Here is a 14,607-nt window from a genome sequence, read left to right as displayed (position 1 = left end):
AGCAGTTTTTGTGGCCAAAATCATTTACACAATTAGAAGTTGGAACATCTCCAGCGTTAGTCTAATTTTTTTTTGTTCACTTGGCTCATTTGCAGTAAGAGCAATCCTTTACTTGGACATTAGTTCAGGTGTACACTATGCTCGATTCACTAACTTCACCACATACAACCGAGATTCTTTTCCTGCAGGCGAGGCAGAATCACCACTTACAGGTAGTGTAAAAAAATTAACTTGTTAAAACAGGCTGTGCTGACAAAGCTACCATTTGTATTTTATTCCCAACGGCACTTGAGGAGGTGCTGATGAACCACCTCTTTGAACTGCTTCATCCTTCTGGTGAAATTCCTCGCCCAAAACTCTGAGCCGAAGAATTCCAGAATTTGGACAGAGCAAACATTCAGCTGAACCTGCCGCAAGATTGCATGAAACTTAAAATAACCCAAAATTAAAGGGTCCAGCAGCCTTTGCACATAAAAATATACTGACTAACCTTCAAATTCTAGCATGAACCAGAGAAATTTTCAATTAACTTTTAAAACAGATGGCGAGCTGAAGGAAGTGTTGGAAAAACTATCCACACAGCAACACCAACAGAAAGGAATTGGAACTTAATTCCTTTCTCAGCACTCCCGGTTATCTGTCCATCAACAAGATTTGCAAATTAACTCACAAAACCCATGGTTTCACCAAGTGTGGATTTAAAAATCCTTAAAGATAAGGATCCCCCATAGAGTGAAATCCAACAACTTTCAGGATAAAATATTGTTCTCATCAAAAGAACATTATCCAAATTATTCAGATTTTTTGATTTATTGTCAGAGTACAACCTGTTCACGAGATCACATACAATCCTAAGATTCCTTTTTCCTGTGGGCATGGCTGAATTGCCACTAATTGGTCGTGCAAAAATAAATTGTACATAGCGTAAGCATGTAAACAAACAAAGAACTGTAAACAGATAATGGATGTAAGCAAACTGACTGTGCAATACAGAGAGAATTTTAAAAAATCAATAAAATGTACAAAAGTCCTTAAATGAGTCCCTGATTGAGTTTGTTTGTTGAGGAGTCTGATGGTGGAGGGGGAGCAGCTGTTCCTGAACCTGGTGGTGCGAGTCTTGTGGCACCTGCACCTCTTTCCTGATGGCAGCAGTGAGAACAGTGCTGGGTGGTGTGGGTCCTTGATGATTGCTGCTGCTCTTTAATGCCATATCCATAATAATGGACTGGTTCACAAAATCTACCAAGTCTTGAGCATGCAAGAAACAATCGAAACGAAGATGGAGTGAAACTAGACTGAGAGCAATACAAAAATGAGCTGGAGAAATTCAGCAGGAAGTACATTTGCGCATTGTCCAAGATGAAGATGGTACAATCCAAGACAGGGAGGGGAAAATATTCTGGTTATCAAACCATCACATGCATAATGTTTGTGCTGTGATGAAGTGGAGTTTAAGTTTATCATCTTATGGTCCATATACAACATGACGTCACCCAATGAAACACTGATTTTCCAGCCCACCATGCACATATACACACACACACATTTTTTTGTGGGGGAGATCATTTATGTGGTTATAGGATACCGTTCATCAATCTCACAGTCTGTGGGAAGAAATTATTCCCCAGCCTGGCAGTCCTGATTTTCATGCTCCTGTACCTGTTTCCTGATGGCCGTGGGTCAAAGATACTGCGTGCTGGATGGAAAGGATCTTTAATATTTCTTTGAGCTCTACTTAAATTATGCTCCCAGTATCTGTTGTCAATAGAGGAAAGGGAGACCCCAGTCACCTTCTCGGTTGTATTCACTGCCAGTCCAATCACTCTTAATCCCTGTCATTGATGCTGCTTTTAAATCTAATAAGTTATTGTAAATAGTTGATATTAATCCATGCTGGGGAACTGCAAATCAAAATCAATAATTTTTTTTTCCGAAATTCGAGAAAAATCAGAAAGCTTAGACTGAACAAAATGTCTATCTTGTAAATATCTGAAAAAAATGACTATTGGGAAGTTTAAATTTGGCCTTCAATTGTTCAAAAGAAACAAAATTCTTTTGAATAAAATTATCTCTACAACTTTTGATTCCAAATCTATACTATTCCTTAAAACCAGAATCTAATAAAGAAGGTTGAAAGAGGTTTAATTTGTGATGTGTATTGGATTTGTTTTATTAAATGAATTTGTGTGTAGGATTTTTAAGTTAAACTTAATAAAATTATTTTAATAAGAAAAATTTCCAGCCCGATGCTTTTCCTGATGCAGCTGCAATGATGCAGCTAGACAGAACACTCTCATTGGAGTTCCTGCAAAAATATCATCAAGATGAAAGCTGGTAACCTTGCCCTCCTCAACCTCCTCAGGAAGTGTAGCCACTGCTGCACCTTTCTGACTAATGAGGAGGCATAATGGGTCCTTTACACAACAAGGAACTCTATCTTCCCCACAGCAACACCATTGATGTGCAGTGAAGAGTGGTTGACCTTCGTCTCCCTGAAGTCCACAGTCATCACTTTTGTCTTGTCCAAGTTGAAACTCACAGGTTGGTGATCTCGCACCATTTGACAAGCCGTCCAATCTCCTCTCTACAAGCTGACACATCATTGCTGCTGATGAGGCCAATGACCTGCTGTATCATCTGCCAGCTTTTTTTTTTTTTTTAATTTTTTATTTTTCACACCATAAATCACAATAGCCATGATGTACACTTTTTCTTTTCCACACATTTACAGTGACTTTTTCTCCCTCCCCCCTCCCTCCTCCCAAGCCACCCCCCCCCCTCTCATCCATTTTAGGTATACAATCTAGGTTGCATTAATTCAGTTAGACAATGTTGTCATTCAACAAAAATACACCAGAAATTCTACTGAGTCCATTCTTTTCTTTTCTTCTCCTTCCATCAACTTAGGTAATGTTTGTTCCCGGTAGGTTTTCGCTATTGTATTTAATGTAAGGCTCCCATACTTGTTCAAATATTTCAATATTATTTCTTAAACTATATGTTATTTTTTCTAATGGAATACATTTATTCATTTCTATATACCATTGTTGTATTTTCAAATTATCTTCCAATTTCCAGGTTGACATAATACATTTTTTTGCTACGGCTAGGGCTATCTTGACAAATCTTTTTTGTGCATCTTCCAAGTCAATTCCAAATTCTTTATTTTTTATGTTACTTAGGAGAAAGATCTCTGGATTCTTTGGTATATTGTTTTCTGTTATTTTATTTAATATCTGATTGAGATCATCCCAAAATTTTTCTACTCTCTCACATGTCCAGATTGCATGAATTGTTGTTCCCCTTTCTTTTTTACATTGAAAACATCTATCAGATACTGTTGGGTCCCATTTATTTAACTTTTGCGGTGTAATGTATAGTCTGTGTAACCAATTATATTGTATCATACGCAGCCTCGTATTTATTGTATTTCTCATCGTTCCAGAGCATAACTTCTCCCATGTTTCCTTTTTTATCTTTATATTTAAATCTTGTTCCCATTTTTGTTTAGTTTTACCATTTGTTTCCTCATTCTCCTTTTCTTGCAGTTTAATATACATATTTTTTATAAATCTTTTGATTAACATTGTATCTGTAATCACATATTCAAGGTTACTTCCCTCTGGTAAACTCAAGTTGCTTCCTAATTTATCTTTCAAGTAGGATCTCAGTTGGTAATATGCCAGCGCTGTATCTCCAGTTATATTGTACTTATCTCTCATTTGTTCAAAGGATAAGAATCTACTTCCTGAAAAACAATTTTCTATTCTTTTAATCCCTTTTTTTTCCCATTTTCTAAAGGCAAGGTTGTCTATTGTAAAAGGGAGTAGCTTATTTTGCGTCAATATTAGCTTTGGTATTTGGTAATTTATTTTATTTCTTTCTACATGAATCTTCTTCCATATATTGAGGAGATGGTGTAATACTGGAGAAGTTCTATGTTGTACCAATTTTTCGTCCCATTTATATAATATGTGTTCAGGTATCTTTTCCCCTATTTTATCTAATTCTAGTCTCGTCCAGTCTGGTTTTTCCCTTGTTTGATAAAAATCTGATAGGTACCTTAATTGTGCGGCTCTATAATAATTTTTGAAGTTTGGCAGTTGTAAGCCTCCTTGTTTATACCATTCTGTTAATTTATCTAGTGCTATCCTCGGTTTCCCCCCTCTCCATAAAAATCTCCTTATTATTTTCTTTAACTCTTTGAAGAATTTTTCTGTCAGTTGTATTGGCAATGCCTGAAATAAGTATAGTATCCTTGGAAAAATGTTCATTTTAATACAGTTTATCCTTCCTATCAGTGTTAGTGGTAGCTCTTTCCAATGCTCTAAATCGTCCTGTAATTTTTTCATTAGTGGATTGTAATTGAGTTTATATAATTGGCCTAGATTTTTGTTTATTTGCACACCTAGGTATCTTATTGCCTGCGTTTGCCATCTGAATGGGGATTCCTCCTTAAATTTTGAGAAATCCACGTTATTCATAGGCATTGCTTCACTTTTATTTACGTTTATCTTGTATCCCGACACTTCTCCATATTCCTTCAATTTCTTATATAGTTCTTTTATTGATAGTTCTGGTTCTGTTAAGTACACTATCACATCATCCGCAAACAGACTGATTTTATATTCCCTGTCTTTTATTTTTATTCCTTTTATATTATTATCTCTTCTTATCGATTCTGCTAGTGGTTCTATAGCTAGCGCAAACAATAATGGTGATAGTGGGCATCCCTGCCGCGTTGACCTGCTTAAGTTAAATTGCTTTGATACATGTCCATTTACTGTCACTTTCGCTAACGGTCCCTTATATAATGCTTTAATCCAATTAATATACTTCTCCGGTAAACTGAATTTTTGCAATACTTTGAACAAGTAATTCCATTCTACTCTGTCGAAGGCCTTCTCTGCGTCTAAAGCAACTGCTACTGCCGGTGCTTTATTTCCTTCTACTGCATGAATTAAGTTAATAAATTTACAAATATTGTCTGTTGTGCGTCTTTTTTTGATAAATCCAGTTTGGTCTAAATTTACCATTTTCGGTACCTGTTCTGCTAATCTGTTCGCTAATAGTTTAGCTATTATGTTATAATCTGTGTTTAGCAGAGATATTGGTCTATATGACGCTGGTGAGAGTGGATCTTTCCCTTATTTTAGTATCACTGTAATTATTGCTGTTTTACATGAATCTGGTAAGTTTTGTGTCTCATCAATCTGGTTGATTACATCCAGGAGGGGCGGTATTATTAGGTCTTTAAATGTTTTGTAGAATTCTATTGGGAGTCCATCCTCTCCTGGTGTCTTATTATTTGGTAAATTTTTTATTATCTCTTGTATTTCTACTGTTCCAAATGGTTCTGTTAATTTATTTTGTTCCTCTATTTGTAGTTTTGGTAGTTCAATTTTAGTCAAAAATTCATCTATTTTCCCTTCTTTCCCTTCGTTTTCGGTTCGGTATAATTGTTCATAGAATTCTCTGAAGTTTTCCTTAATTTCTTTTGGATTATATGTAATTTGTTTGTCTTTTTTCCTTGTTGCCAATACCATTTTCTTAGTTTGCTCTGTCTTAAGCTGCCATGCTAAGATTTTGTGTGTTTTTTCACCTAGTTCATAATATTTCTGTTTTGTCTTCATTATATTCTTCTCCACCTTATATGTTTGTAATGTTTCATATTTTATTTTTTTATCCGCCAATTCTCTTCTTTTGGTTGTATCTTCCTTTATTGCTAATTTTTTTTCTATGTTTATTATTTCCCTTTCCAACTGCTCTGTTTCCTGATTATAGTCCTTCTTCATCTTGGTTGCATAACTTATTATTTGCCCTCTAATGAATGCTTTCATTGCGTCCCATAGTATAAACTTATCTTCCACTGATTCCGTATTTACTTCAAAGTACATTTTCAATTGTTTTTCAATAAATTCTCTAAAATCCTGTCTTTTAAGTAGCATGGGGTTTAATCTCCATCTATACATTCTTGGAGGGATGTCCTCTAGCTCTATTGCCAATAACAGGGGTGAGTGGTCCGATAATAGTCTAGCTTTATATTCCGTTTTCCTAACTCTCCCTTGAATATGGGCTGATAACAGGAATAGGTCTATCCTTGAGTATGTTTTATGTCTAGTCGAGTAGTATGAGTATTCCTTTTCTTTTGGGTTTTGTTTCCTCCATATGTCCACAAGTTTCATTTCTTGCATTGATTTAATTATAAATTTGGTTACTTTGTTCTTCCTGTTAATTTTTTTCCCCGTTTTATCCATATTTGGATCCAAATTCAGATTGAAATCCCCTCCTATTAGTATGTTCCCTTGCGTATTCGCTACCTTCAAAAAGATATCTTGCATAAACTTTTGATCTTCTTCGTTAGGTGAATATATATTAAGTAGATTCCAAAGCTCTGAATATATCTGACATTTTATCATAACATATCTCCCTGCTGGATCTATTATTTCCTCTTCTATTTTAAATGGCACATTTTTGCTAATTAATATAGCCACTCCTCTTGCTTTTGAATTATACGATGCTGCTGTTACATGTCCTACCCAATCTCTCTTTAATTTCTTGTGCTCCAATTCAGTTAAGTGTGTTTCTTGGACAAATGCTATATCTATTTTTTCCTTTTTCAGTAAATTTAGTAGTTTCTTCCTTTTAATTTGGTTATGTATTCCATTAATATTTAGAGTCATATAGTTCAGCGTAGCCATTTTATATTTTGTTTATCTTCTCTTTCCGTTTTTCCATCATTACCTTTCCTCCTTTTCCATTTCTGTTTTCTTATTTTCAACTCTTTACCAGACAACATTCCTACAACATCCAACATTTTCCTTATTCTCCTATTTCTATCTTCTTTATCCCCAATCTCCCCTTCCCCTCCTGAGTTGTCCTTTATCCCTTGTCGGACAACCACATCTCCCCTCTCCATTTGGATTTGCGAATCCACTCGCAAGCGTCAACTGATTTTGCAGTGACCGCTCTTTTCCCCCACCCAGCCCCCCCTAGAAAAGATTTCGCTTTTTATATGTCACAAAGGTCACTCTTTTAATTCCCTCCTTATTCTCTCTATTCCATTACCTTCCCTTATTAATTCTTGTCTATACTCTCTATGTTTTCCTCTAATTACAGATACTTTCACATATGCCCATTGTCTCTATTCACTCTTATACCTCTTTACCCGCATACATATCAATTGTGGTCATTTTTACCCTCCTTACCCGTCTTCATCCCTCAGTCTATTTTTGTCTTTACCCACATACATATCAATCGTGATAATTTTTGCTCTCATTACCCGTCTTCATCCCTCAGTCTATTTTTGTAATTGTTCTGCAAATTTTCGTGCTTCTTCTGGATCCGAGAATAGTCTGTTTTGTTGTCCTGGAATAAATATTTTCAATACCGCAGGATGCTTCAGTGTAAATTTATATCCTTTCTTCCATAAAATCGCTTTTGCTGTATTGAACTCTTTTCTCTTCTTTAGGAGTTCAAAGCTTATATCTGGATAAATGAAGATTTTTTGCCCTTTATACTCCAGTGGTTTGTTGCCCTCTCTTACTTTTTCCATTGTCTTCTCCAGTACCTTTTCTCTTGTAGTATATCTTAGGAATTTTACTACAATAGATCTTGGTTTTTGTTGTGGTTGTGGTTTAGGGGCCAATGCTCTATGTGCCCTTTCTATTTCCATTTCTTGCTGTAGTTCTGGACATCCTAGGGCCTTAGGGATCCATTCTTTTATAAACTCCCTCATATTCTTGCCTTCTTCATCTTCCTTAAGGCCCACTATCTTTATGTTATTTCTTCTGTTATAATTTTCCATTATATCTATTTTTTGGGCTAGTAATTCTTGTGTCTCTTTAGTTTTTTTATTAGATTCCTCCAATTTCTTTTTTAAGTCTTCTACCTCCATTTTTGCTGCTATTGCCCGTTCTTCCATCTTGTCCATTTTTTTCCCCATTTCTGTTAAGGTCATATCCATTTTATTTATTTTCTTTTCTGTGTTGTTTATTCTTCTTCTTAAATCATTGAATTCCTGTGTTTGCCATTCTTTAAATGACTCCATGTATCCTCTAACAAGAGCAAGTATATCCTTTACCTTGCCTTTCCCTTTATCTATTTCACTGTATTCTTCCTCTTCTTCTTCCTCTAGGTTGGCCATCTGTTGTTTCTTTGCTGCCCTTTCCTCCTCTTCTTTCTTGTTTCCATTGTCTTCTGTGGTCTCTTCTTGCTGCAGGTGTTCTGCAGCTGTCGTTGCCGGCTGTGGAGATCGACTCCCCAGCTGGTCCCCCCTTCCGTCGGTGTGTTTTTTTGCATGCGCATCGCGCATGCGCGACTCCTCGCGCATGCGCGGTTGCGCACTTTTACTCGGCTCTGTGAGCCATTGTTGTAGTTCTTTTTCTACCGACCTGAGGTAGTGGGGTCTTCTCTCCACAGCGGGCCTCTTCGGACAGGTAAGGCCTTCACCTTTTTCCTCCGTTGTCTTCTCTTCCTCTCTTCTTTCCGTTGATTTTGATTTTTCTCCTTTTGTCTCCATCTTCTTTCCACCTTTATACTCACTTTTCTTTAACTTGTATTTCTGTGCCTTTGTATTTTCTCTTGTTTTTCCCGACTTTTCTGGAGAGGGCTGGAGTTCACTGTCCGGCCACTACTCCATCACGTGACTCCTCGTCATCATCTGCCAGCTTGATGATTTTGTTTGAAGTGCATCTGGCAGTGCAGAGTGAATAGTAGTGGGCAGGCTGCTGAGGTATGCCAGTGATCAACATGATGAGCTTGAGATTTTGCTACCGACTGGAACTGAAGAAGTCCAGGATCTAGTTACAGAAAGGGTGTTGAATTCAGGTCAACATTTACAAATGGCACCAAAACTATAGATCAGATTGTGCACAGGAGACGACTATATTGAATAATCATCCAAATGGAGTTCAAGAGAAACTCCATGTTAAATTCTAACTCAGTGTTAAGAGTGCGCTGGTGTTTAACATTGAAGAATAATTTGGGCAGGAAGATGGATAGGAGTGGAGTGGAGGGCTATGGACTGGGTGCAGGTCAGTGGGACCAGCAAAAAAATGGCTCATCACAGACTAGAAGAGCCGAAGGGGCCTGTTTCTGTGCTGATGTGTTCTATGGATCAAACATTGGAAAAACTATTTAAGATTAAGGTAAATAGTGAATTATAGGGAACTGCAGTTTGGTTTCTTGACTGCTCAAACAATGAAAGTAAAACCGAGTCATACATTTCCAGTTAAATTCAGGCAGAAATATTGGGGGGGGTGGTGGGGGAGCAAATTACAACAACAAAGATTTGTAATATTGTTTGTATTGGAGAAGAGTTGAGATGATACATGCGCTGCCTTCAGTCTTCTAGAGAGGGAGGTCATACACTTGGGAAGTGCTGGTAATGAAGTCTTGGCCAATTACTCAGTGCATCTTCAAGATGGTACCTGCTCTAGCTACAGTCTGGCAGTGGTGGCAAAGTGAGACTTGAGGAGTGAATGGGCACCCAATCAAGTAGGTAGTGCCTGGAACTCGTTGAGTTCATAGTTGCTGTATCCTGTGACAGAGTATATAGAGTAAAGGAACATCCACCAGGTGAAGAGCTGTCACAAATGGGTCAACACTCTCGATGCATGCCTGGATGCGCAAGACCAATGTTGGGAAATTCTTGATGAGTCGTGCTGTGCATGTCATGAGGTGTATCTTGCTTCACTGTTCTGTCTATGGAAATTAATGTCAGAGGCAGATGGCCAAACACAGCCATTACGTTATGGCCTATTTATCCAGGTACTAATCTGACACAGAATGAGTTTCCAGAGGGACAAACTTAACATGCAGTATCACCAGTCAAAATGGCAGCTATAGCTTGCAAAGAACAGAAGCTATCGGTCCTCTGTGATTAATAAGGGATTGCTTGAGGTGGTATGTGAGTGGGAAGGGAAGGTTGAGAACCACTGCTCTAGACCCAATTGTTACTGAAATATTTTGCTTGAGAAAACTTGTCATCGGCCCATTTCCTTTGGGTGAGAATTCATTCCCCACTCTGAGTAATGTATTTTCGGACCACAGACGCGCAATGCACAAATGAGTCAACCAGGTACGGTTAAAACTGTGGTTTTCAACCTTCCCACTCACCTTAAGCAATCCCTTACTAATCAAAGAGCACTGATGGCATTGGGATTACTTAAGGTGGTCTATAAGTGGAAAGAGAAAGGTTGAGAACCACTGATCTAAACCTTCATGATCTCAATCCAACAACACGCTATTGTATTTACATTCATATCTCTCTAAGAGTATTTTAAATGTACCCAATGTACTAGACTTCAGCATCACCCATGGCAACGCATTTTATTTACCCACTATTCTGTATAAAAAGAAAATAACTCTGACATCTCCCCTAAATTTCCCTTCACTCATCTTAAACAGATGTCCTCTAGTACTGGCTATTGTTGTCCCACAAAAAAGGTTTTGGCTGTCCTCCTTGAAATCTTATATACCTCTGTTAAGCCACCTCTTATCTTTCCAAGGGGAAAAGCCCTAGCTCTGTCAACCTTGCGAAGCAATGTCACTGTTCCAGGATTTGAAACATTAATAATGGTGTGAGTGGAAACAGATTGTTGCCAAGACCTTGAGAAATCCTGTTGCTTTAGAATAGTGCTGGTGTAGAGTATTCATTGTTCAGATGAAACACTGGAAACAACAGCTGGAATTTTGGATGATAAGTTGATCATCTTTGACAATGCAGCACTCTTGAACCTGGGCTGATGCACTTGAATGCATGAGGCTTGAAACCTCTTAACTTTTGACAGACACAAGAGTGGTGTCAACAGGTGCAAACTAAAAGAAATTCAAGATATCAGCAGTCACTTTTTGACCATGGTAATTGGGATATTTTGCAGTTTATTGGTCTAGGACAGTGGTTCTCAACCTTTTTCTTTCCACTCACATCCCACTTGAAGTAATCCCTATGCCATTGGTGCTCTGTAATTAGTAAGGGATTGCTTCAGGTGGGATGTGGGTGGAAAGAAAAAGATTTAAAACTACTGTTTTAATCATACCATATGGATTCATTATGTTTCCTAACTCCAAAGGAAATGGGCCAATGACAATTTTTCTTAAGTAAAATACTTTAGTAACAATTGGGTCTAGAGCAGTGATTCTCAACCTTCCCTTCCACCCACATCCCACCTTCAGCAACCCCTTACTAATCACAGAGCACTGAAGGCATAGGGATTACTTCAAGTGGGATGCGAGTGGAAAGAAAAAGGTTGAGAACACCCTTATCAACTTTGCTTCACTCCACTGGAAGCAAGCACCAATCTATACCCTCCATTCAAGTTCACAGCTCGCACGTTGAATGTCTATCTGTGTGATTGACTAGCTTCCAGTTTTGTCCTTCCTTCTATGATCGTAGAGAACCAGGAGACTTCCACGCCCATTGCTATCTCGAAACAGAGCACAGATTTCAAAACCAACAATGAATGAAAGAATGAATTGAACATCTCTCAGCCTTTGCTTTGCAGATTGTGTTTGCTCAATTCCCACTTTTTAAGGCCACACTAAATATTAATGGAGCCATAGCTGATTACATTGAGAAATTCTGCTCACTCAAAGCTTCTTCAGAGTTTTCCTGGCCAGTTCTGCCTGAAGGTGCAGTATTAAAATAGTGAAAATATTGCACGAAACTGCCAAAGCCTGGATACTTTATGGATGTCACAGAGAACATATTTCATGAGCTTTCCCCCATTTCCAATGAACGATCAGTGACCAAATATAAATCATTTCCATCAAATGTCAAGTTCAATTATCCTGGACTTGTCCCCACACCATTGAATTTGTTCATCTGCATCCTTTCAAGCAACATTAATTGATTGAAATTAAAATGCAATTTTCAACTAGGATTAAAATTATTCATGAATATTTTGGAGGAAGTAACTTAGGATATACTTTACCTGCTGGTTGATACTCATCTGAAAGGGGGACACATTCACACATTAATGATTAGGGCAAGCTGTCATTTACATCCTAGGTGGTTTATCACTCCCTGTCATATCTTCATGAAGGGCTCAGACCTGAAAAACTGTACCTTTGCTCCCTTTGGACGCTGCGTGACCTCCAGCACTGTCAACCCAGGGCGCTTGTTGGGAGTGACCAACTTGCAGGGATCTCTGGCAGGCACTGGCAGCATTGCCTGTTCAACCAGTGTGTCCAGTGTTGCACTGGTTGAACAGGCAGTGCTGCCAGTTTAACCAAAATATTCAACTACATCAAATGAATGTTACAGATAGGTCATAAAACAAGCACCCACCTACTGAAATAGGGCCCAAGCTCATTTTAGAGAGCTGCCAGATCTAGAGTGGAATGAAATCAGCTGTGGTCTGAATGAACACAGACTGTTGAACTGTTAAATTATAATGTTAAACAGGATGCAATGGTGCTCAACATCTTTCTGCCCCAGGTTACAACTCTTACCCTGAAGCAATTTTATCAATCTCAGATTTACATGGAATAATATTCTAGGAGTTGAATGAATGCTTAAATAATTGAACTCAACTTGTAAGCATAGTTGAAATGAAATAAGGAAGTCTGTAGACACTGTGATTGGAGTAAATACACAAGAGTGCTGGAGAATCTCAGCAGATCACGTAGCGTCCATAAGAGTCAAAGGTACGCAACCAATGTGTTGGGCCTAAGCCCTGTGTCAAGGCAAACCAAGATGGAGTCTGTTTTTATATTGATAGAAACAACTTGAAATGCTTTAGAGGGCTAAGGTATGTGTAGCCTTTACAGCACCAATGATCAGGACTTGGGTTCAAATCCCACGCTGTCTGCAAGGAGTTTGTACGTTTTCCCGGTTTTTGCGTGGGTTTTCCCCGAGCAGCTCCTGTTTCCTTCCACTGTTCAAAATGTACCAGGGGTTGTAGGTTAATTGGGTATAATTGGGCGGCACGGGCTTGTGGGCCGAAATTATCTGTAAGTATGTCTATATGTCTAAAATATATATACAAGATAAATGAGGTAAGGTATCCTCAACTAGGCCCGTGTTTGTTTTTTTACCTCTCTTCTCGTATAATATAGGAGAGAAGTTTTGCAATTTAAGAAAACGCTACTGTTAATCGACTAGCTCCAATCCTTCACAATTGCTTCCAAATATGGGAGGTGAAATTATGTAAGAGGCATCGTCAACCAAAACAAAATTCACTTTATTGATCTTAGAAAACGTCTTATTCACCAAACAAGAGTCTTCTCAACATGATTTGTGGAATTCTTAGAGCATCTGCGCTCTGTGAGAGTGTCTAAACTCGAGTTTCCTGCAGCCAATCATTTGAACTCACCCAACTATTCTTACAGTGACATGCCTGTCCTTGGTTCATCTGAGACTAAAAGCAAATTTGAAGGCCAGCTCATCATATTCCCCCTGGGGAATATGTCTCCATCTCTTCTTTCCCGACTCCTGGTCTCTCGCTCTCTCTTATTTTTCTCTCCCCCATCCTCTTCCAAATGGTTTCTCATTCTGCTTCCAAAACCTCCAGGCCCAACCCCCAGATTCTTTTCCTCCTTAAGTTCATCTAGTCTACCTTTGTCTTGATAAACCGAAACATTGACTGATAATTTCCATCCATAGATGGTGTCTGACCCACTGACTCCCTCCAGCAGTACTTGCCCGCTCAAGATTCCAGCATCTTTATTCTTTTCTCCACCATGCAAAACTCACATTTCATATTAGAAAAGGTAGAAAAATTAGATCATCATCCATCCTTATGAGGTCACGCTAGGCTGATGTAGCAATGGCTGTACCAACTACACACAGAGTGACCGCAGGAAAAAGGTGCTACAAAAGCACACTCTTATGAAAGGAATACACAAGTGTAGAGGAGACATTGGCGATACAATGAAGAAAACATGAAAATAATGGGTTTCCATGTCCTCCGATGAAATTATGGGGAGAGAATTCAGAAAGCAGAAGTCCAAAGGCACTTGGGCATCCCCGTGCAGGAATCCAGAAAGGTGAACTCGGCTGAGCCGTGAAATTTTAGCATTAATTTCGACAATACTGAAAGACAAAGGCAAAGGTCAAATGCCTATTGAGTTTCTGCAGCACTTAATGTGTATTCATAGAACCATAACACATTAGAGCACAGAAACAGGCCCTTTGGCCCAACTAGTCTGTGCCAAACTATTATTCTAATAGTAAACACACCTTAATGATGGAGGAGCTCAGCCGGTCTTTTCAGCATCTATAGGAGACAAAGATACATTGCGGACATTTCGGGCCTTTCGTCAAGGAAAAATCAGAAAAGACTGAAGGTCCCAGAATTCAGACAGTGCCGGCTGGGGGCAGGAATCCAGAACTACAATAGGTATTAATTGGATTTGATAAGGGACAAGGTAAGAATTTATCATGCTTGTGTGAAAGAAGGAGGAGACAGAGCTGGGGGAAGAAGTGGAGGGGGGGCAATCACAAAAGCCAGTGAAGTCAATATTCATACCATCCGGTTAGAGGGTTCACATTTGGAGGATGAGGCTACCTTCCAATGTGCCGGTACTCTCAGTCCGGCAGTGCATGACGCCATGGACAGACATGCCAGCAAGTGAATGGGTTGGGAAATTGAAATGGGCGGC

The 14,607-nt window shown here is 38.6% G+C and overlaps 1 protein-coding gene across 11 annotated transcripts in view; it reads right to left on the bottom strand.

The window, feature by feature from the left end:
• Positions 1-14,607, bottom strand: part of LOC138738963 (limbic system-associated membrane protein-like) — a 1,544,776-nt gene that overhangs the window by 123,445 nt on the left and 1,406,724 nt on the right. The gene's annotated exons all lie outside the window — the stretch shown is intronic.

Source organism: Narcine bancroftii, chromosome 7, assembly GCF_036971445.1.
Source record: "Narcine bancroftii isolate sNarBan1 chromosome 7, sNarBan1.hap1, whole genome shotgun sequence".
NCBI lineage: Eukaryota > Metazoa > Chordata > Chondrichthyes > Torpediniformes > Narcinidae > Narcine > Narcine bancroftii.
Note: the sequence above shows the minus strand (reverse complement) of the source record. Positions and strands in the feature narration are given on the sequence as shown.